The 24,043-nt window shown below is 47.6% G+C and overlaps 1 protein-coding gene across 1 annotated transcript in view; it reads right to left on the bottom strand.

The window, feature by feature from the left end:
- Window positions 1-1,406, bottom strand: part of GNB4 (G protein subunit beta 4) — a 342,421-nt gene extending 341,015 nt beyond the window's left edge. Inside the window, exon 1 of the mRNA XM_063916314.1 lies at window positions 1,299-1,406. The gene's annotated coding sequence lies outside the window, so the exon portion shown is untranslated. The remainder of the gene's footprint in view (window positions 1-1,298) is intronic.
- Between the last annotated feature and the right edge of the window lie 22,637 nt (window positions 1,407-24,043).

Here is a 24,043-nt window from a genome sequence, read left to right on the forward strand (position 1 = left end):
ATTTATAAGTGCGTATAAATTAGAATAAGCCTCATCCATTAAATGAGGTTCCTATAGCATTATATCTAAAAATAGATCATTTTAAATGGGCAGTACGGATGGTGTCATGATTAGCATTGCTGCCTCACAGCACTGAGGTCATGGGTTCAATTCCCACCATGGCCCTAACTGTGTGGAGTTTGTATATTCTCCCCATAATTGCGTAGGTTTCCTCCAGGTACTTCGGTTTCCTCCCACAATCCAAAAATATACTGGTAGGTTAATTGGCAGAATTAACCCTAGTATGAATGCGTGTACATGTGGTAGGGAATATAGATTGTAAGCTCCACTGGGGCAGGAACGGATGTGAATGGCCAAATAATCCCTGTAAAGCGCTGTGCAATATGTGTGCGCTATATAAATAACTGGTAATAATAAAGGAGCCTCCTAATGCAAATATAAATCAGTATCATAAGCTGGCACTTTACATATTTTTGAATGAATTGAACTAACACAACAAATACAGTTCCATCCAAACCTTAATCAAATGGAAAAAAATAGCCCCCTACATTATGTGCATTTTAAAAACAATGCAATCAAAGTGACTGAAGGTGAAGATTATGCATGGGGGGATATATGAAAGTGATGTATAATGGTATACCAAGCAAATTCGAATTGGTTGATGAATATTTTATTTGAATATTAACTGCTCAATGTCAACTAAGTAATATCAATTACAAAAATATATTTTCTTAAATAATTCACTTTAACCTGAGCACTGATAGGCTGGTCTGGCGAGAACAAAAAGAAATAAAGAAATGTATGACTCAATATGCATATCTCATTCAGTTGATGTGTTCCAGCCTCATAAAGTGGCACCATCCACATAAGGCACACCCACAGCGACACAAAACACAGAGCATCTTCATGTATCTCCAGCACTGTGTCACTGTGATAAGCAGCAGGAAAGATCTATTACTTCTCCCCCTGCAAGGATATCCTCCCTGTTACATAAATCAAAGCCAGCATTGCAGTCCCTCCCTGTGGAACATTTCCTGATGCCTAAATGCAGCCATCCGTATGTAATACGTACAACTGTGCAATCATATATACATTATCACTGTGCAAATATATATATATTTATTTATTTATTTATATATACGCACACACAGAGAGGTGTGTGTCTGAACGTTTTAGCATATGCATACATCATGATCATACCAAACGTGCTTGATTGATAATGCGACTGAGTACATAGTACCAAGATATCTAAAGGTTAGATGCTACTATACAGAAAACAGTACAATGAAAACACTTACCTAAGGCTAAATGGTGCGCTGTGGATCGCATGTAATTGTATTTTTTCCAGCTGAGATCCTTTTGTCCTGTCTCTCTGTCTGCTGTAAGGGAAGCTGATGGAAGAAGGCTGTGGAATGGATGCTTTCATACTCCACCCACCCATACCGCAAAGGGAGCTGGGATTTGTAGTTTAAATGTCCCCCCCCTGTTATGGCATCCTCCATCCTCTGAGCTGTGATGATGATGCCACAGTATGGTGTCTGCATCCGCTACAGCACCAGGGAAGCTGGGATCATCGTATGGATGGATTGCTTTATAATACCTCTATTTCCAAACATCATGAGTACATCCGACGAGAATATGTGGCATATGTACTATCTATGCACTAACGCTGACTGATTCCGATTTCCTGCATGTATATGTTATCATCTAATTCCACCTCATTACAATCTTATGTGGTTCTTTATATTCTTATCTGTTTTGGAGAGTTTCTAATTAAAATAACTTCAATCATATGTTCAGTGTATTGTAGCTTTGCTTGTATGTAGAGTATGGCTGTTGTTTTTTTATTATTGTAAAAAATATTTGATAACAATAATTTCAAATGCTGTGCTAGTAAGCTTGTCTTTTCCCTGGATGAAAGAGCTTTGCATTGCTAAATTTACCTCAAACAGAAAACATGATGGCTGTAACAGTGTCGGACTGGGGCGTGAATGGCCCACCGGGGGAATGCAGTGCTAGGGGCCAATGTTAAGGGGTGTGGCTAGTCTCCGAACGGGTTGTGGCCAGCAATCACATTGGTTTGCCTGTTAGAGAATGCATGGTCTGGGCCCCCGGATAAATAAATATATAGTAAATACTACTAGTGCATGCATGATAATATACCAGAGCAATAACAGCAATGCCCTGTAGGAAGTACATCATAGTTCTGTGCAGTATACGGTAATTATATATATATATATATATATATACCCTCCAACTGTACCTTTTTAATAGGTACTGTACCTTTTTCTCTAACGTCCTAGTGGATGCTGAGGACTCCGTAAGGACCATGGGGAATAGACGGGCTCCGCAGGAGACATGGGCACATTAAGAAAGAATTTAGATTCTGGTGTGCTCTGGCTCCTCCCTCTATGACCCTCCTCCTCCAGTTTGAATCTGTGCCCGGACGAGCTGGGTGCTGTTCAGTGAGCTCTCCTGAGCTTGCTGTAAGAAAGTATTTTGTTAGGTTTTTTTTATTTTCAGGGAGCTCTGCTGGCAACAGACTCCCTGCATCGTGGGACTGAGGGGAGAGAAGCAGCCCTACTCTCTGCAGATAGGTCCTGCTTCTTAGGCTACTGGACACCATTAGCTCCAGAGGGATCGTACACAGGATCTCACCCTCGACGTCCGATCCCAGAGCTGCGCCGCCGCCCCCCTCGCAGAGCCGGAAGACAGAAGCCGGGTGAAAGAAGCAAGAAGACTTCGAAATCGGCGGCAGAAGACTCCAGTCTTCACTGAGGTAGCGCACAGCACTGCAGCTGTGCGCCATTGCTCCCACACACACCCACATACTCCGGTCACTGTAAGGGCGCAGGGGGGGGCGCCCTGGGCAGCAATTTAGGACCTCTTTGGCAAAAGTTTGCATATATACAGTTGGACACTGTATATATGTATGAGCCCCCGCCAAAATTTGTATATTAAAGCGGGACAGAAGCCCGCCGCTGAGGGGGCGGGGCTTCTTCCTCAGCACTCACCAGCGCCATTTTTTCTCCACAGCTCCGCTGAGAGGAAGCTCCCCAGGCTCTCCCCTGCAGATACACGGTAGAAGAGGGTAAAAAGAGAGGGGGAGGCACATAATTTGGCGCAAAAAGCAATATAACAGCGGCTACTGGGTTAACATTAAGTTACTGTGTTATTCCTGGGTTATATAGCGCTGGGGTGTGTGCTGGCATACTCTCTTTCTGTCTCTCCAAAGGGCCTTGTGGGGGAACTGTCTTCAAAAAGAGCATTCCCTGTGTGTGTGGTGTGTCGGTACGCTTGTGTCGACATGTTTGACGAGGAAGGCTATATGGAAACAGAGCGGGAGCAAATGAATGTGGTGTCTCCGCCGACACCTGATTGGATGGATATGTGGAAGGTTTTAAATGATAATGTTAATTCCTTGCATAAAAGGTTGGATAAAGCTGAAACCTTAGGACAGTCAGGGTCTCAGCCCGTGCCTGATCCCATGTCGCAGAGGCCGTCAGGGTCTCAGAAGCGCCCACTATCCCAAATTGTTGACACAGATACCGACATGGATTCTGACTCCAGTGTCGATTACAATGATGCAAAGTTACAGCCTAAATTGGCTAAATCCATCCGTTATATGATTATAGCAATTAAGGATGTGTTGCACATCACAGAGGAAACCCCAGTCCCTGACAAGAGGGTTCATATGTATGGGGAAAAAAGGCAGGTGGTGACCTTCCCCCCTTCACACGAGCTAAATGAGTTATGTGAAAAGGCTTGGGAATCTCCAGATAAAAACTGCAGATTTCCAAACGGATGCTTATGGCGTATCCTTTCCCGCCAACGGACAGGTTACGCTGTGAATCCTCCCCTAGGGTGGACAAAGCTTTAACACGCTTATCCAAGAGGGTAGCCCTGCCGTCACAGGATACGACCACCCTAAAAGATGCTGCGGATAGAAAGCAAGAGGGTACCCTGAAGTCCATTTATACACATTCAGGTACCTTACTAAGGCCGGCAATTGCGTCGGCCTGGGTGTGTAGTGCTGTAGCAGCATGGACGGATACCTTATCTGAGGAACTTGACACCTTAAACAAGGATACTATATTAATGACCCTGGGGCATATAAAAGACGCTGTCCTATATATGAGAGATGCTCAAAGAGACATTAGCCTACTGGGCTCTAGAATAAATGCAATGTCGATTTCTGCCAGAAGGGTCCTGTGGACTCGGCAATGGACAGGTGATGCCGACTCAAAAAGGCACATGGAGGTTTTACCTTACAAGGGTGAGGAATTGTTTGGGGACGGTCTCTCGGACCTGGTCTCCACAGCTACTGCTGGAAAGTCAAATTTTTTGCCATATGTTTCCTCACAACCTAAGAAAGCACCGTATTACCAAATGCAGTCCTTTCGATCACAAAAAGGCAAGAAAGTCTGAGGTGCGTCCTTTCTTGCCAGAGGCAGGGGCAGAGGAAGGAAGCTGCACAACGCAGCTAGTTCCCAGGAACAGAAGTCCTCCCCGGCTTCCACTAAATCCACCGCATGACGCTGGGGCTCCACAGGCGGAGCTAGGCCCGGTGGGGGGCGCGTCTCCGAAATTTCAGCCACAAGTGGGTTCACTCCCAGGTGGATCCCTGGGCAATAGATATTGTGTCTCAGGGATACAAGCTGGAATTCGAAGAGATGCCCCCTCACCGATACCTCAAATCGGCCCTGCCAGCTTCCCCCTTAGAGAGGGAAATAGTGTTAGCTGCAATTCACAAATTGTATCTTCAGCAGGTGGTGGTCAAGGTTCCCCTCCTTCAACAAGGAAAGGGTTATTATTCGACCATGTTTGTGGTACCGAAACCGGACGGTTCGGTCAGACCCATATTGAATTTAAAATCCCTGAACATATACCTGAAAAGGTTCAAGTTCAAGATGGAATCGCTCAGAGCGGTCATCGCAAGCCTGGAAGGGGGGGATTTTATGGTGTCTCTGGACATAAAGGATGCATACCTTCATGTCCCCATTTATCCACCTTATCAGGCGTACCTCATATTTGTGGTACAGGATTGTCATTACCAATTTCAGACGTTGCCGTTTAGTCTCTCCACGGCACCGAGAATATTTACCAAGGTAATGGCGGAAATGATGGTACTCCTGCGGAAGCAAGAGGTCACAATTATCCCATACTTGGACGATCTCCTCATAAAGGCGAGGTCCAGAGAGCAGTTGCTGATCAGCGTAGCACGCTCTCTGGAAGTGTTACGACAACACGGCTGGATTCTAAATATTCCAAAGTCGCAGTTGATTCCTACGACTCGTCTGCCCTTCCTGGGCATGATTCTGGACGCATGATTCTGGACACAGACCAGAAGAGGGTTTATCTCCCGATGGAGAAGGCTCAAGAGCTCATGACACTGGTCAGAAACCTATTGAAACCAAAACAGGTGTCGGTGCATCACTGCACGCGAGTCCTGGGAAAGATGGTGGCATCATACGAGGCCATTCCCTTCGGCAGGTTCCATGCGAGGACCTTTCAATGGGATCTACTGGACAAATGGTCCGGATCACATCTTCAGATGCATCGGTTAATCACCCTATCCCCCAGGGCCAGGGTGTCTCACCTGTGGTGGCTGCAGAGTGCTCACCTCCTCGAGGGCCGCAGATTCAGCATTCAGGACTGAGTCCTGGTGACCACGGATGCAAGCCTCCGAGGGTGGGGGGCAGTCACACAGGGAAGAAATTTCCAAGGTCTGTGGTCAAGTCAGGAGACTTGCCTCCACATCAACATCCTGGAACTGAGGGCCATATACAACGCCCTACTGCAAGCGGAGTCCCTACTTCGCGACCACCCGATTCTGATTCAGTCAGACAACATCACCGCAGTGGCTCATGTAAACCGCCAAGGCGGCACAAGGAGCAGGGTGGCGATGGTAGAAGCCACCAGAATTCTTCGCTGGGCGGAGAATCACGTAAGCGCACTGTCAGCAGTGTTCATTCCGGGAGTGGACAACTGGGAAGCAGACTTCCTCAGCAGGCATGACCTCCACCCGGGAGAATGGGGACTTCATCAAGAAGTCTTCGCGCAGGTTGCAAGTCGGTGGGAACTGCCACAGGTGGACATGATGGCATCCCGCCTCAACAAAAAGCTACAGAGGTATTGCGCCAGGTCAATAGACACTCAGGCGATAGCTGTGGACGCCGTGGGCGTTCCAGTCGGTCTATGTATTTCCTCCTCTTCCTCTCATACCCAAGGTGCTGAGAATCATAAGAAAAAGAGAAGTGAGAACAATACTCATTGTTCCAGATTGGCCAAGAAGGACTTGGTATCCAGATCTGCAAGAAATGCTCACAGAGGACCCGTGGCTTCTGCCTCTAAGACAGGACTTGTACCGCGGCTGCGTTTGACGGCATGGCGGTTGAACGCCGGATCCTAGCAGAAAAAGGCATTTCGGATGAGGTCATTCCTACGCTGATAAAGGCTAGTAAAGGACGTGACGGCTCAACATTATCACCGTATATGGCGAAAATATGTTGCTTGGTGTGAGGCCAGGAATGCCCCTACGGAGGAATTCCAGCTGGGCCGTTTCCTTCACTTCCTACAGTCGGGAGTGACTTTGGGCCTAAAATTGGGTTCCATTAAGGTCCAGATTTCGGCCCTATCCATTTTCTTTCAAAAAGAACTGGCTTCTCTGCCTGAAGTTCAGACGTTTGTAAAGGGAGTGCTGCATATTCAGCCCCCTTTTGTGCCTCCAGTGGCACCTTGGGATCTTAACGTGGTGTTGAGTTTCCTGAAATCACACTGGTTTGAACCACTCAAGACGGTGGAATTGAAATATCTCACGTGGAAGGTGGTCATGCTACTAGCCTTGGCTTCGGCTAGGCGTGTGTCAGAATTGGCGGGTTTGTCACATCAAAGCCCTTATCTGGTTTTCCATGCGGATAGAGCAGAATTGCGGACCCGCTCACAATTTCTGCCAAAAGTGGTTTCATCATTTCATATAAACCAACCTATTGTGGTGCCTGTGGCTACTACTGACTTGGAGGATTCCGAGTTACTGGATGTGGTCAGGGCTTTGAAGGTTTATGTAGCCAGAATGGCTGTGGTCAGGAAAACAGAATCTTTGTTTATCCTGTATGCTTCTAACAAGCTTGGGGCGCCTGCTTCAAAGCAGACTATTGCTCGCTGGATCTGTAACACGATTCAGCAGGCTCATTCTGCGGCTGGATTGCCGCTGCCTAAATCAGTTAAGGCCCATTCCACAAGGAAGGTGGGCTCTTCTTGGGCGGCTGCCCGAGGGGTCTCGGCATTACAGCTTTGCCGAGCGGCTACTTGGTCAGGTTCAAACACCTTTGCAAAGTTCTACAAGTTTGATACCCTGGCTGAGGAGGACCTTGTGTTTGCTCATTCGGTGCTGCAGAGTCATCCGCACTCTCCCGCCCGTTTGGGAGCTTTGGTATAATCCCCATGGTCCTTACGGAGTCCCCAGCATCCACTAGGACGTTAGAGAAAATAAGATTTTACTTACCGGTAAATCTATTTCTCGTAGTCCGTAGTGGATGCTGGGCGCCCGTCCCAAGTGCGGACTTCTTCTGCAATGCTTGTATATAGTTATTGCTTAAATAAGGGTTATGTTATAGTTGCATCAGGGTTGATCTGATGCTCTGTTGTTGTTCATACTGTTAACTGGGTAAGGTTATCACAAGTTATACGGTGTGATTGGTGTGGCTGGTATGTATCTTGCCCTGGATTACCAAAATCCTTTCCTTGTACTGTCAGCTCTTCCGGGCACAGTTTCTCTAACTGAGGTCTGGAGGAGGGTCATAGAGGGAGGAGCCAAAGCATACCAGAATCTAAGTTCTTTCTTAAAGTGCCCATGTCTCCTGCGGAGCCCGTCTATTCCCCATGGTCCTTACGGAGTCCCCATCATCCACTACGGACTACGAGAAATAGATTTACCGGTAAGTAAAATCTTATTTCTCTGACGTCCTAGTGGATGCTGGGACTCCGTCAGGACCATGGGGATTAGCGGCTCCGCAGGAGACAGGGCACAAAAATAAAAGCTTTAGGACTAGGTGGTGTGCACTGGCTCCTCCCCCTATGACCCTCCTCCAAGCCTCAGTTAGGTTTTTGTGCCCGTCCGAGCAGGGTGCAATCTAGGTGGCTCTCCTAAAGAGCTGCTTAGAAAAAGTTATTAGGTTTTTTATTTTCAGTGAGTCCTGCTGGCAACAGGCTCACTGCAACGAGGGACTTAGGGGAGAAGAAGTGAACTCACCTGCGTGCAGGATGGATTGGCTTCTTAGGCTACTGGACACCATTAGCTCCAGAGGGATCGAACACAGGCCCAGCCATGGAGTCCGGTCCCGGAGCCGCGCCGCCGACCCCCTTGCAGATGCCGAAAAGTGAAGAGGTCCAGAAACCGGCGGCAGAAGACTTTTCAGTCTTCATGAGGTAGCGCACAGCACTGCAGCTGTGCGCCATTGTTGTCAGCACACTTCACACCAGCGGTCACTGAGGGTGCAGGGCGCTGGGGGGGGGCGCCCTGGGCAGCAATGATAATACCTTGTTCTGGCTAAAAATACATCACATATAGCCCCTGGGGCTATATGGATGTATTTAACCCCTGCCAGGTCTCACAAACACCGGGAGAAGAGCCCGCCGAAATAGGGGGCGGGGCCTATCTTCTCAGCACACAGCGCCATTTTCCTGCACAGCTCCGCTGCGAGGAAGGCTCCCAGGACTCTCCCCTGCACTGCACTACAGAAACAGGGTAAAAAAACAGAGAGGGGGGGGGGCACTTTTTTGGCGATATTGATATATTAAGCTGCTATAAAGGAAACAACACTTCTGTAGGGTTGTTCCTATATATTTATAGCGCTTGGGTGTGTGCTGGCAAACTCTCCCTCTGTCTCCCCAAAGGGCTAGTGGGGTCCTGTCTTCGATAAGAGCATTCCCTGTGTGTCTGCTGTGTGTCGGTACGTGTGTGTCGACATGTATGAGGACGATGTTGGTGTGGAGGCGGAGCAATTGCCGGTAATGGTGATGTCACCCCCTAGGGAGTCGACACCGGAATGGATGGCTTTGTTTATGGAATTACGTGATAATGTCAGCACGTTACAAAAATCAGTTGACGACATGAGACGGCCGGCAAACCAGTTAGTACCTGTCCAGGCGTCTCAGACACCGTCAGGGGCTGTAAAACGCCCTTTACCTCAGTCGGTCGACACAGACCCAGACACGGACACCGAATCTAGTGTCGACAGTGAAGAAACAAACGTATTTTCCAGTAGGGCCACACGTTATATGATCACGGCAATGAAGGAGGCTTTGCATATCTCTGATACTGCAAGTACCACAAAAAGGGGTATTATGTGGGGTCTGAAAAAACTACCTGTAGTTTTTCCTGAATCAGAGGAATTGAATGAAGTGTGTGATGAAGCGTGGGTTAACCCCGATAGAAAACTGCTAATTTCAAAGAAGTTATTGGCATTATATCCTTTCCCGCCAGAGGTTAGGGCGCGCTGGGAAACAGCCCCTAGGGTGGATAAGGCACTCACACGCTTATCAAAACAAGTGGCGTTACCGTCTCCTGAAACGGCCGCCCTCAAGGATCCAGCTGATAGGAGGCTGGAAACTACCCTGAAAAGTATATACACTCATACTGGTGTTATACTGCGACCAGCCATCGCCTCAGCATGGATGTGCAGTGCTGGGGTGGTTTGGTCGGATTCCCTGACTGAAAATATTGATACCCTGGATAGGGACAGTATTTTATTGACTATAGAGCAATTAAAGGATGCTTTTCTTTATATGCGAGATGCTCAGAGGGATATTTGCACTCTGGCATCGAGAGTAAGTGCGATGTCCATATCTGCCAGAAGAAGTTTATGGACGCGACAGTGGTCAGGTGATGCGGATTCCAAACGGCATATGAAAGTATTGCCGTATAAAGGGGAGGAATTATTTGGGGTCGGTCTATCGGATTTGGTGGCCACGGCAACAGCCGGGAAATCCACCTTTTTACCTCAGGTCCCCTCCCAACAGAAAAAGACACCGTCTTTTCAGCCGCAGTCCTTTCGTTCCTATAAGAACAAGCGGGCAAAAGGACAGTCATATCTGCCCCGAGGCAAAGGAAAGGGTAAGAGAGTGCACCAAGCAGCTCCCTCCCAGGAGCAGAAGCCCTCCCCGGCTTCTGCAAAGCCCTCAGCATGACGTTGGGGCTTTACAAGCGGACTCAGGGGCGGTGGGGGGTCGACTCAAGAATTTCAGCGCACAGTGGGCTCACTCACAGGTGGACCCCTGGATCCTGCAGGTAGTATCTCAGGGTTACAGGTTGGAATTCGAGAAGTCTCCCCCTCGCCGGTTCCTAAAGTCTGCTCTGCCAACGTCTCCCTCAGACAGGGCGACGGTATTGGAAGCCATTCACAAGCTGTATTCTCAGCAGGTGATAGTCAAGGTACCCCTCCTACAACAGGGAAAGGGGTATTATTCCACACTATTTGTGGTACCGAAGCCGGACGGCTCGGTAAGACCTATTCTAAATCTGAAATCTTTGAACCTGTACATACAAAAATTCAAGTTCAAGATGGAGTCACTCAGAGCAGTGATAGCGAATCTGGAAGAAGGGGACTTTATGGTGTCCCTGGACATCAAGGATGCTTACCTGCATGTCCCAATTTGCCCTTCACATCAAGGGTACCTCAGGTTCGTGGTGCAAAACTGTCATTATCAGTTTCAGACGCTGCCGTTTGGATTGTCCACGGCACCTCGGGTCTTTACCAAGGTAATGGCCGAAATGATGTTTCTTCTGCGAAGAAAAGGCGTATTAATTATCCCTTACTTGGACGATCTCCTGATAAGGCCAAGGTCCAGAGAACAGCTGGAGGACGTAGTAGCACTAACCCAAGTAGTGCTGCAACAGCACGGGTGGATTCTGAATTTTCCAAAATCTCAATTGACCCCGACGACACGTCTGCTGTTCCTGGGAATGATTCTGGACACGGTTCAGAAAAAGGTGTTTCTTCCGGAGGAGAAAGCCAGGGAGTTATCCGAACTTGTCAGGAACCTCCTAAAACCAGGAAAAGTGTCTGTGCATCAATGCACAAGAGTCCTGGGAAAAATGGTGGCTTCTTACGAAGCGATTCCATTCGGCAGATTCCACGCACAAACTTTTCAGTGGGATCTGCTGGACAAATGGTCCGGATCGCATCTGCAGATGCATCAGCGGATAACTTTGTCTCCACGGACAAGGGTGTCTCTTCTGTGGTGGTTGCAGAGTGCTCATCTGTTAGAGGGCCGCAGATTCGGCATACAGGACTGGGTCCTGGTGACCACGGATGCCAGTCTGAGAGGCTGGGGAGCGGTCACACAGGGAAGAAACTTCCAGGGAGTGTGGTCAAGCCTGGAGATGTCTCTTCACATAAATATACTGGAGCTAAGAGCGATTTACAATGCTCTAAGCCTGGCAAAACCCCTGCTTCAGGGTCAGCTGGTGTTGATCCAGTCGGACAACATCACGGCAGTCGCCCACGTAAACAGACAGGGCGGCACAAGAAGCAGGAGGGCAATGGCAGAAGCTGCAAGGATTCTTCGCTGGGCGGAAGATCATGTGATAGCACTGTCAGCAGTGTTCATTCCGGGAGTGGACAACTGGGAAGCGGACTTCCTCAGCAGACACGATCTACACCCGGGAGAGTGGGGACTTCATCCAGAAGTCTTCCACATGATTGTGAACCATTGGGAAAAACCAAAGGTGGATATGATGGCGTCCCGCCTCAACAAAAAACTGGACAGGTATTGCGCCAGGTCAAGAGACCCTCAGGCAATAGCTGTGGACGCTCTGGTAACACCGTGGGTGTTCCAGTCAGTGTATGTGTTTCCTCCTCTGCCTCTCATACCAAAAGTACTGAGAATTATACGGCAAAGGGGAGTAAGAACGATACTCGTGGCTCCGGATTGGCCAAGAAGAACTTGGTACCCGGAACTTCAGGAGATGCTCACGGAAGATCCGTGGCCTCTACCTCTAAGACGGGACCTGCTTCAGCAGGGACCGTGTCTATTCCAAGACTTACCGCGGCTGCGTTTGACGGCATGGCGGTTGAACGCCGAATTCTAAGGGAAAAAGGCATTCCGGAAGAGGTCATCCCTACCCTGGTAAAAGCCAGGAAGGAGGTGACTGCACAACATTATCACCGCATTTGGAGAAAATATGTTGCGTGGTGTGAGGCCAGGAAGGCCCCGACGGAGGAATTTCAACTGGGTCGATTCCTACATTTCCTGCAAACAGGATTGTCTATGGGCCTCAAATTAGGGTCCATTAAGGTTCAAATTTCGGCCCTGTCGATTTTCTTCCAGAAAGAATTGGCTTCAGTTCCTGAAGTCCAGACTTTTGTAAAAGGAGTACTACATATACAGCCCCCGGTTGTGCCCCCAGTGGCTCCGTGGGATCTTAATGTAGTTTTGGATTTTCTCAAATCCCATTGGTTTGAGCCACTCAAATCGGTGGATTTGAAATATCTTACATGGAAAGTAACCATGCTACTGGCCCTGGCTTCAGCCAGGAGAGTGTCAGAATTGGCGGCTTTATCGTATAAAAGCCCATATCTGATTTTCCATTCGGACAGGGCAGAACTGCGGACGCGTCCTCAGTTTCTGCCTAAGGTGGTTTCAGCGTTTCACCTGAACCAGCCTATTGTGGTGCCTGCGGCTACTAGCGATTTGGAGGATTCCAAGTTGCTGGACGTTGTCAGGGCATTGAAAATATATATTTCAAGGACGGCTGGAGTCAGAAAATCTGACTCGCTGTTTATACTGTATGCACCCAACAAGCTGGGTGCTCCTGCTTCTAAGCAGACGATTGCTCGTTGGATTTGTAGCACAATTCAACTTGCACATTCTGTGGCAGGCCTGCCACAGCCTAAATCTATCAAGGCCCATTCCACAAGGAAGGTGGGCTCATCTTGGGCGGCTGCCCGAGGGGTCTCGGCATTACAACTCTGCCGAGCAGCTACGTGGTCGGGGGAGAACACGTTTGTAAAATTCTACAAATTTGATACCCTGGCTAAAGAGGACCTGGAGTTCTCTCATTCGGTGCTGCAGAGTCATCCGCACTCTCCCGCCCGTTTGGGAGCTTTGGTATAATCCCCATGGTCCTGACGGAGTCCCAGCATCCACTAGGACGTCAGAGAAAATAAGATTTTACTTACCGATAAATCTATTTCTCGTAGTCCGTAGTGGATGCTGGGCGCCCATCCCAAGTGCGGATTGTCTGCAATACTTGTACATAGTTATTGTTACAAAAAAATCGGGTTGTTATTGTTGTGAGCCGTCTGTTCAGAGGCTCCTACGTTTGTCATACTGTTAACTGGGTTCAGATCACAGGTTGTACGGTGTGATTGGTGTGGCTGGTATGAGTCTTACCCGGGATTCAAAATCCTTCCTTATTGTGTACGCTCGTCCGGGCACAGTATCCTAACTGAGGCTTGGAGGAGGGTCATAGGGGGAGGAGCCAGTGCACACCACCTAGTCCTAAAGCTTTTATTTTTGTGCCCTGTCTCCTGCGGAGCCGCTAATCCCCATGGTCCTGACGGAGTCCCAGCATCCACTACGGACTACGAGAAATAGATTTATCGGTAAGTAAAATCTTATTTTTTTAATGGTCTGTACCGATTTTTGGCTCTCTAAACTTCCATTGAAAGTATAGACTTTCCCTTGTGACCACGCCCCTTTACCCGTAACCACGCCCTTTTTCTAGTTTGTACCGATTTTTGTGTGTAAAATGTTGGAGGGTATATATATATGTATATATAATCCAAGTGCACAGTCTGGATGGAAACTGATCTCTTGAAGAGGAGGTGGACCCTCAAATTGTGGGGCCCATCGGGAGTTTCCACTTTGCCCCTGTGGACCAGTCCAACCCTGCGTGGTGATATTATAAAGTATTTGTATGTTCTTATGTTAGTGTACCTATGCAAACACAACATTGAAGTACATATTCAATATCAGAAAATGTTTTTTAAACTTGCCAAAGTGCTGCCAGGCTTAAATAACTAACATTAAACAAGTATTACATTTACAGTTAAAACTATATTAATGGATAGATACTGTACATCATATATAATAAAAGGCTAACACTGCTCCTCACCTCTATGGGGGAATTCAAGTGTTTTGCTTGCAGGCGGCCACTGGATGGCACCCAACAGAGCAATTCAAGTGTTGCTCCGTTTTGGCGCGTACAGCCACTGGCTCTGACATTAGTGTTATATTGTTCCGTCATTTTGACGGGCTGGTAACTAGCTCATAATAATTCATCATTAAGATGGAAATTACTGAGGCTAATTGCCATCTGTAGTCGGGCTGGGTATGAGATCCTGGCGGATGGGATGCCAGCGGCCAGAATACTGACGCCGTCATCCCGATGCTGATGATCCCAACGGGTGAGTTAAGCATTCTAACTCACCCCCCAAACCCTAACCCTCCCTTACCGCAGCCTATCCCTAACCTTCTGCGTTAGGGCCTAACCCTCAGCTCCCCGGTTAAAGCCTAACCACCCCCCCCCCCCTTAGTGCCTAAACCTACCTCCCCCAGGTAGTGCCTTTTTTTTTACTGTGCATAAATCTAAGTGGCACCACGAATGCATCTCGAGTGTGTACTTGCAGAGTCGCAGTTGCAAATTTAGACGCAAGCACAGAGTGTCAGGTTTCTGATTTTGTCTGTTCCCGGAGGGGGCACTAGTGGGTCAGTGTTGGAATGACGTATGAAGCGTGGAGACTGAATAAAGTCCTGCACATATGCGCTGATGTTTAATAAACACAAAGGTCACAGAACAATGATATAATAATAATAATAAGTCACCCTCTCAGGAGAATCAGTTGTGAAGGGTACCATAGGGCTGACTTGAGCGAGGTCCATCTACAGGAACGGATTGTGCAGGGGAAGTTGGAATAACTGGAGCAGGAGTGACTTGAACTGGGACCGGAGGAACAACAGAACTTGGAAGGGATTGCTGCAAGGTATCCAAACGGGTAAACATTCCCTGTAGAAACAGGATCACTTGTTGTTGTGCAGCCTCATAATCATTGAGTCGTGACACCAAACTCTGGAGTGACCCTGACCCCACACTCTGACCACCGTCCGGGTCCATGGGCCTCGGACAAACTGTCAGGATTCTGATTTTGTCTGTTCCCGGAGGGGGCACTAGTGGGTCAGTGTTGGAATGACGTATGAAGCGTGAAGACTGAATAAAGTCCTGCACATATGCGCTGATGTTTAATAAACACAAAGGTCACAGAACAATGATATAATAATAAATGGTACGTAGCATTGGTAGTAGCAGAACTGAAATGATAAACGGTAACTGAATCCAAGGTAACGATAAAAAGTCTCCGGCAACACAAATATATATTGGTGACAAGTTGATGGCAGAATGCAGAAGGTTTAAAGCAAATAAAGTCACTGGTAACACAAACGTGAAATAACTTGATAAATGCAAATGGTTTGAAAAACAGGGGTGTAATATGACTGACTGGCGGTCTCCTGACCGCCGGTCAGCTTACCGACGGTCAGGATCCCAGCAGCATACCGACGCCGGGATCCCGGCAGGGAGGGGCGAGTGCAGAAAGCCCCTTGCGGGCTCGGTGGCGACCTGCCGTCGCCACGGGTTCTATTCCCACTCTATGGGTGACGTGGACACCCACGAGTGGAAATAGTCCCTGTTGGTCGGCATGCCGACCATCGGGATAGTGAGCCTTCGGGATGGTGGAGGAGGTCATGTGACTGTCGGTCAGCAGACCGCTTGTCACATGAATACCACCCGGAAAACAGAACTCCGGTAATACTTGCAAAGCACACAGTCTCTGATAACTAATCATATTTTAGCCAAGCAAGGCCCAGGCAGGAGACAGTCCTAACTCAGCATGCTTAATAAGTGCTGGATGCAATGCACAGAATGGAATGCTGGTAATAAGGTGCACAAGTTAGGCAATGAATAACACCGAGGAGAGTCTCTTACTGCTGATGAACTGTGGCAGGCTGTGGCTGGAGTCTGGAACAAGCAGGAGAAATGCAGAATGATGAATGGAATGAAATGATGAGAGTATCCACGAGGAAACCACTGGAGACAGGAACACGGGGAACCACTGGAGACAGGAACACGGGGAACCACTGGAAACAGGAACACGGGGAACCAGGAGAACTTGACACACCAAATGTGACTCGTTGTCCAAGGCGATGAGAATGAGCCAGGAACTGGAGTTTATACCCCTTGCTCTGTGATCATTGGATGATTCTATGTGAGAACACACCCTGCTGGATTGGGTGCCCAGATCAGCTGAGAGTTAACTGGAGCTGGTGATTAACCAGGAGAATGATTCTGTAGACAGTTAATGCAATGCACTGCTGGTTGCTGGCTGGGATCAGTAGTGCACCGGGAGTTAATGCTGTTTAACTAGAAGCACTGTGTACTCCAGGCTGCTGGCTGAAACCAGTGGTTACCAAAAGATAGAACTGGTTAGGTGGAGCACAGTGAGCTGTAGGCTGCAGGAGACTGAAGACTGGAACTGCTGGGACCTGTAGTTCCACAAGTCCAATTCGCAGGGGATACTCTAAAGACAGAGGACTGAAGCCAGGAGACGCCTGTTCACTGGAAGTGATGTGATGGAAAATGCAGATTCCTGACAGTACCCCCCCCCCCCTTTTATGGGTGGGCACCGAACACCCACGCTGGAACTTGGAGAATCCTACTTAGGAATACACAAAAGCAGAGGTCCTCAAAAGTCTTCCCAACTTTCATCTTCAGAAGAAAGACTTTTCTCGTCAGAACAAGTAGACCATTCATGGTCATTTGAGACAGAATTTAATTCCTGGGAAAAGGCATAACTAGGAAGGATAGACCCTCCCATAACATAACTTCAGTCGTCATCAACAAACTCACTTTCAGAGTCAGAGTCCAGGTCTAGTGTGGTCATGGGAGTCTTTTGTTTAGGAACAACAATATCTGAGTCAACCTGTTGTCCAATGAATTTGAAACTATGTGAGACACCAGGAACTGAGTTAACGGAAGCGTAGCCAACTCTTACACCATCAGATGGTAGACTTTGAACTGGTTTTGAAGTTCTCCAATTCCTGTAATTCTTAAAATCTCTGGTGCATTGATTCAAGAAAATCTGCTCTTGCACAGAAAGTGATTCTGGGGAGGATTTAGCAGTAGGTAGACTGTTGACAAATTGGGCAGAATGCCCAGATGGCTTCGAATGGCCTAACTTTGCAGCAAACTCCTGTTTTACTGCTTCAAGGAAAGCGGGAAGATCATTCAGTAGCGGATCTTTAGATTCAATGAGAGGATTCGCCCAATCCAGTGCTTTACCTTTGAAGAACAGGAGGAAATATCTGATTGCATTGACTGGAGTAATACTCACTGAGGATCCTGAGTTAGTAAAAGCGAGATATTGGCTCGCTAATGCATGGAACTGAGCATAGTCTCCATCAAAGTATATTGGAGCTTGCGTATCAAGTGGACACTTGGAAGGCTGAATGTCAATTGAAGTCTCAGAAGACAATGTAGGACACTTGAGAGTAGAGGACTGGAATACGCATTCAGAAGCAGGAGTAGAATCAACTTGAAATGCTCTAGGGTGGAGAGAGGACGTCATCTCCTGGAATGACTGACGGGAATTCTCAGCTGAGGTTGGCTGAACACTAGAAGCTTTATCTTGGGGTGAGATGCTTAGAGCCTCCATCTGGGTTGAGGCAACTGCAATATCTGCAAGAATTGTGGACTCTGGACATATTGACTGGAGTTCCTTACTTGAAATACTGGATAGAACCACACTGAGTTCGGAAGAACTGGAATCGGCAGGGACCGACGGCAACTTTGGACAAATGGATAGAACCGGGATTTGTACAGGACTACTTGAATTGACTTGAACTGAAGGAGGCTGATCTGGACAGACGGATGGCACCGGATTGGGTCCAGAAAAGCTTGAACCGGCTGGAACCGGAGGAGTCTTCGGACTGACGGACAGGACCGGATTTGATCCGAAGAGGCTGGAATCAGCTGGAACCGAAGGAGGTAGCTCATCATTAGAAACAGAGCTACTCGGGCTGGCTGGAACCAGTGGAGACTTTGGACCAACGGCTGGAACCGGGCTAGGTCCATTGACACTTGACTCTGTATAGACAGAATCCGGATGTTCTGATGATCCCTCTTGGAGTGGTACTGAGCTGGTAGCACTCTCTGAAGTTGGCAAACAAAAGTTCATGTCTGTATCTGTGGCTTTAAGAATTCCTCCTGGGATCTTGGCGCTGGATTCCTCTCTTGAGGCTGAAACTCCAAAGACCCCTCCTGGGGTTAATAGATCAGACACTTCTTTGAGTTGCATGCCCGAATGCCACTTCTGGAACCTGAACATCAGATGCCCCACCTGGGGCTGTAGACACAGATGCCCATTCTCGGGCTGTAGACGATGCACTGGAAGGTTTGCAAGTGAAAATTCTGTGATGTTGGGACCTGTCACCAACTTTTGACTTGCGGAGAGAACAGTTCTTAAGGAGATGACTAGAACTCCCACAATAAAAGCAGAGGTGAAGCTGCTTGCGATGCCAGCGTTCAGCTTCCGTGAGTTTGGAGCGCGGGTAGCTCTGGAATCTACCCTCTCTCTGCATAGAAGGAGAGACTTTAGTTTTAAGGAAACTTGACACGGAGGTCGCACTAGTCTCAATACATTGAGCAGGACTCTTCACTGCGTTTAAAGCACCACCTAGGATTTCTGGTATGATTGGAATGATTCTTGATAGCAGACATTGAAGTTGTTCCAATAGATGACAAAGAGTGCTTATAGGTTCAGGTTTTACAGCAGAAGACAGAGGAGTCCTGAAATTTACAAAGGAGGAAGTCACCCTCTCAGGAGAATCAGTTGTGAAGGGTGTACCATAGGGCTGACTTGAGCGAGGTCCATCTACAGGAACGGATTGTGCAGGGGAAGTTGGAATAACTGGAGCAGGAGTGACTTGAACTGGGACCGGAGGAACAACAGAACTTGGAAGGGATTGCTGCAAGGTATCCAAACGGGTAAACATTCCCTGTAGAAACAGGATAACTTGTTGTTGTGCAGCCTCATAATCATTGAGTTGTGACACCAAACTCTGGAGTGACCCTGACCCCACACTCTGACCACCGTCCGGGTCCATGGGCCTCGGACAAACTGTCAGGATTCTGATTTTGTCTGTTCCCGGAGGGGGCACTAGTGGGTCAGTGTTGGAATGACGTATGAAGCGTGGAGACTGAATAAAGTTCTGCGCATATGCGCTGATGTTTAATAAACACAAAGGTCACAGAACAATGATATAATAATACATGGTACGTAGCATTGGTAGTAGCAGAACTGAAATGATAAACGGTAACTGAATCCAAGGTACCAATAAAAAGTCTCTGGCAACACAAATATATATTGGTGACAAGTTGATGGCAGAATGCAGAAGGTTTAAAGCAAATAAAGTCACTGGTAACAGAAACGTGAAATAACTTGATAAATGCAAATGGTTTGAAAAACAGAACTCCGGTAATACTTGCAAAGCACACAGTCTCTGATAACTAAACGTACTTTAGCCAAGCAAGGCCCAGGCAGGAGACAGTCCTAACTCAGCATGCTTGTTAAGTGCTGGATGCAATGCACAGAATGGAATGCTGGTAATAAGGTGCACAAGTTAGGCAATGAATAACACCCAAGGAGAGTCTCTTACTGCTGCTGAACTGTGGCAGGAGTCTGGAACAAGCAGGAGAAATGCAGAATGATGAATGGAATGAAATGATGAGAGTATCCACGGGAAACCACTGGAGACAGGAACACGGGGAACCACTGGAGACAGGAACACGGGGAACCACTGGAAACAGGAACACGGGGAACCACTGGAAACAGGAACACGGGGAACCACTGGAAACAGGAACACGGGGAACCACTGGAAACAGGAACACGGGGAACCAGGAGAATTTGACACACCAAATGTGACTCGTTGTCCGAGGCGATGAGAATGAGCCAGGAACTGGAGTTTATACCCCTTGCTCTGTGATGATTGGATGAATCTATGTGAGAACACACCCTGCTGGATTGGGTGCCCAGATCAGCTGAGAGTTAACTGGAGCTGGTGATTAACCAGTAGAATAATTCTGTAGACAGTTAATGCAATGCACTGCTGGTTGCTGGCTGGGATCAGTAGTGCACCGGGAGTTAATGCTGTTTAACTAGAAGCACTGTGTACTCCAGGCTGCTGGCTGAAACCAGTGGTTACCAAAAGATAGAACTGGTTAGGTGGAGCACAGTGAGCTGTAGGCTGCAGGAGACTGAAGACTGGAACTGCTGGGACCTGTAGTTCCACAGGTCCAATTCACAGGGGATACTCTGAAGACAGAAGACTGAAGCCAGGAGACGCCTGTTCACTGGAAGTGATGTGATGGAAAATGCAGATTCCTGACACAGAGAAGTATATTATTGGTATGTTATATGAGTGTTGATGTCATGTTGCTGTAGTTTTTGCGTACACAAACATCATGGTTCATATTGGAGGGCATTGAATAGGGCTGGTGTAAGTTTAGATGTTGCTACCGATGGTAACATCTAAAGACACACCAAGCATGATTGCAGCATCTAAAGAGGCTCAAAGTGGGTGCACATTTACATTTATATGTATGGATGTACTCTCACTGGTGCTGAGAGGGAGGCGGTACTAATTATCTGGCCCTTTGTGGGATGGGCCTGGTGGGAGTCCAAGTCCACCACCCCCAATATACTTACCTGGCTCCGGGAAGCGACATCTTTGGGAAGATGGTGCCGCGCAGTGAAAGAAAAGCCTCTGGCACTGTGGTGATGCTGATGCCCCCTAGATCTGCACGGTGCAATACCATGTAGCTTCACGGCCCTGCAATTACTTTCTTTGGTAACATATTTAGATATTTGTAGGGGGCATAACCATGCTCCCTGGTTAGGTCAAGCTCCCTACAGTAACTAGGCCCGGTGCCGCTCTCTACAGCTCTGTGTTCGCCAGGGAAGGAATTGTAGCAGTATTAACATATAGTCGCAGACATGCGACTGCCGAAAGATGCACTGACGGATCTGTGTCCAACTTAGAATCAGCCACTATGTGTATAATGTTAGGGACACATATTATTTTTGCAACAAAGTTAATGCTAAATTGTCACATAATCCTACAAGACACCCACCCACTCCTGGCTTAGATAACCATCATTACCTTGTCTGGTTGCTATGGGTAACACCTCCACTTGTCCTCTTTAGTAGGTTTTCTACACCATCCACTAAGGGGCATATATGCTTAAAAAAAATCGCCCCAACTCGCAATCCGGTCATGAAAATTACCACTTGCATTTATTAAAGCTGGGGCACCAGGACATAGCTTCTGAAAAAGCCATACAGAAGGAGAGGGGGATGCTGCAGCGGCGCTTACTACCAATAACATAGCGCTGCTGCGGCTCCCTGCTCCCCCTCCCTCCTCCGCTGCCTCCGGCGCTGATGTCTTCTAGCTTCACAGCGCGGCGCACGGCGCAGAGACTTAGAGGCGGCATGTAATGAGTCAATTTAACTCATTACATGCCGCTGGCCGTGCGCCCCCAGGGCAACTGCGCTGTGTGCCAAGCCCCCTTGGCACACACGTAGTTACGGCTCTGCTCTTCGCTGCCCGGGTCGCAGCGGCTGTGTGTGACGTCACGCATTGAGTAATACTGTAACATTTATAGCTGGGAGTTAGAGCCATAAAAGAAAGAAATTGTTATGCTACAGTTGTCGCGGTGACTAAAAAATCTATTTTACTTAACTTGACTCATGTCATAATGCTGTTAAATGCTAACTCCTCAAACGAGGGTTAGCTGGGCAGGAGGGCAGGGTGCCATCTGCCAACTGGGCCAGTGCAGTTTAAGTGTTCCAGGGCCGTCTGACTGCGGAGGCAGGCAGAGGATGTTTCTGCTCCCCTTGGCCGCTGCTCAGCTATAGAGTAGCACAAGTGACCGTGTGAGATTTTTTTTGTAAACTCTCACCTAATTGAATGTATTATAGGTACTGCCCATTATTTCACTAGCTTTTTACCACACCCACATTACACCCCCCCAACATTATTGGCATGCCCATTTTTGCATTGCATTCCCTGTGAACGTTGGGCCGCTTGCTTTAGTCTGCCCCCCAGACTGAAAGTTGCCAGCCAGCCCTTGCCTCCAACTGTTAGATTTTTAAATGAAATCAGCTTTTCCAGATAGATACCAAGAAGACAGTTGTGTTTTCATAGGAAATGGGGCCTTTATACTGATCTATACACTTCAGCTCAAAACCACAACAAACACCTTAAATTGGTTGAGTTTACAGCAAAATATTTTCAAAATTAATGACAATGTATAATTGAAAAAAAGTGATAAAATATTCATCAACTGTGTATATAGTCTAGAGTACCTTGAGTTATAATATTGTTGCAATCCAGCTACAAAAGAAATTGAAATTACAATGAAATTGATCTGTCCTAGATCATAACATTTATTGTATCTTTATTTTTACTAAAGATATATCAGTATATAATATATAATATTATACCATGCTGAGCTGATTCAGCCAATATAGTCATGGGAGAGCATTAGGCAGTCATATAGCTCCATATAGTTCTTATTGGCAAAATATCCCCATGAGAAAATGTTAATTATAAATTGTGGAAGCCTACTTTATTTAGAAACTGGAGATATTCCATCTATAGTATGTCTATGTAGACTCCATTCATTATGTATGTCTTGGCAAAATGAATTCAGCGCATATAAAAATGTCATAATGTGGAAAAGACAAAAACACTATATTTTTCCTCTTAGGTCTACAGGTAGAATAGACGTGTCAAACATGCAGCCCAAAACACATATGTTTGTAGCGCCACATTACTATGTGAAGACAAGACAGAACCTTTCCAGTCAGTGTATCTCTTTCACTCTACTCCCACTTCCAACATGTGCCCGTCCAAGCTCCTCCTCCGTCCTATGTGTCCCCACCCTGTCTCTTCCCCTGCGTGCTCCTCCTCACTGACTCGCGAGCGCTCGAACACAGACCAGAAGCAGCAGAGGGTGAGTGTGGCGGTGAGTAGGAGTTTGGCAGCGGTAGGGAGTGAGGTGACTGATATGTGTGGGAACCCCTGGTCCTGATTTAGGCACTGTTTAGTGTGTTCAGAGGGGGAAGAGACTGTATTGGGGGGGGGGAATTATGGATAACAATAGGTAGTAGCCCACTCTCTGCCCCAGCACAGTCTCTGTACTGTGATATGGAATGATGCATAGCAGGTTTCTTGGTATCAAGGATCAGCACACAGTAACCAGCAGCGGATTTACCACAAGGCAACCAAAGTAGCAGCTTAGGGCTCTGTGGGTCTCAGGGGGCCTGCTGACAAGGCTTTATAAAGGGCATTTCCGGTGGATCACGTGTGCTGATAAAAATGTCCGTGAGCTGTGCTGGCTGAATATTCACGGCAGGCTGTCAATGATTAGACAGCTGTTAGGTGCCGGCTCCAGCGCACACCTGTGTCTCCAGTCCTGTAGTATCATGAAACATGTATATGATATCAGACACGCAGAGAGAGGAGCCGAGACGCACACAGAGAAAAACACAAGGTCTTCCAGTGTACTTTATTACAGTATTTTTTACATTTTGCATAACATCCACTTACAGTGTTATGTTAAAGTGTTATTTTAAGTACAGTGTATACCATCCGCCTGCTACATTCATGGCTGGGGGGGAGACACACACTGACTAGTGATATATCAATATTCTATTACAGGTTGAGTTCCCATATCCAAATATTCCGAAATATGGACTTTTTTGAGTGAGAGTGAGATAGTGAAACCTTTGTTTTCTGATGGCTCAGTGCAGGGGCGGAACTTTCGGAGAAAACGGAGTCCGTTGCCGCCGGGCTCCTGGCCCTGAAGGGGGCACGGCACCTGCTCCGTTGTCCCCCGTTCCGTCCACACGATTAATTTCTGTAGTGCAGCAGGAGCTGCTAGAGGAGCCGACGAGCGAGCGCAGCGCCTATCAGCATCAGCGGC

The sequence above is a fragment of the Pseudophryne corroboree genome, chromosome 4 (assembly GCF_028390025.1).
Source record: "Pseudophryne corroboree isolate aPseCor3 chromosome 4, aPseCor3.hap2, whole genome shotgun sequence".
Taxonomy (NCBI): domain Eukaryota; kingdom Metazoa; phylum Chordata; class Amphibia; order Anura; family Myobatrachidae; genus Pseudophryne; species Pseudophryne corroboree.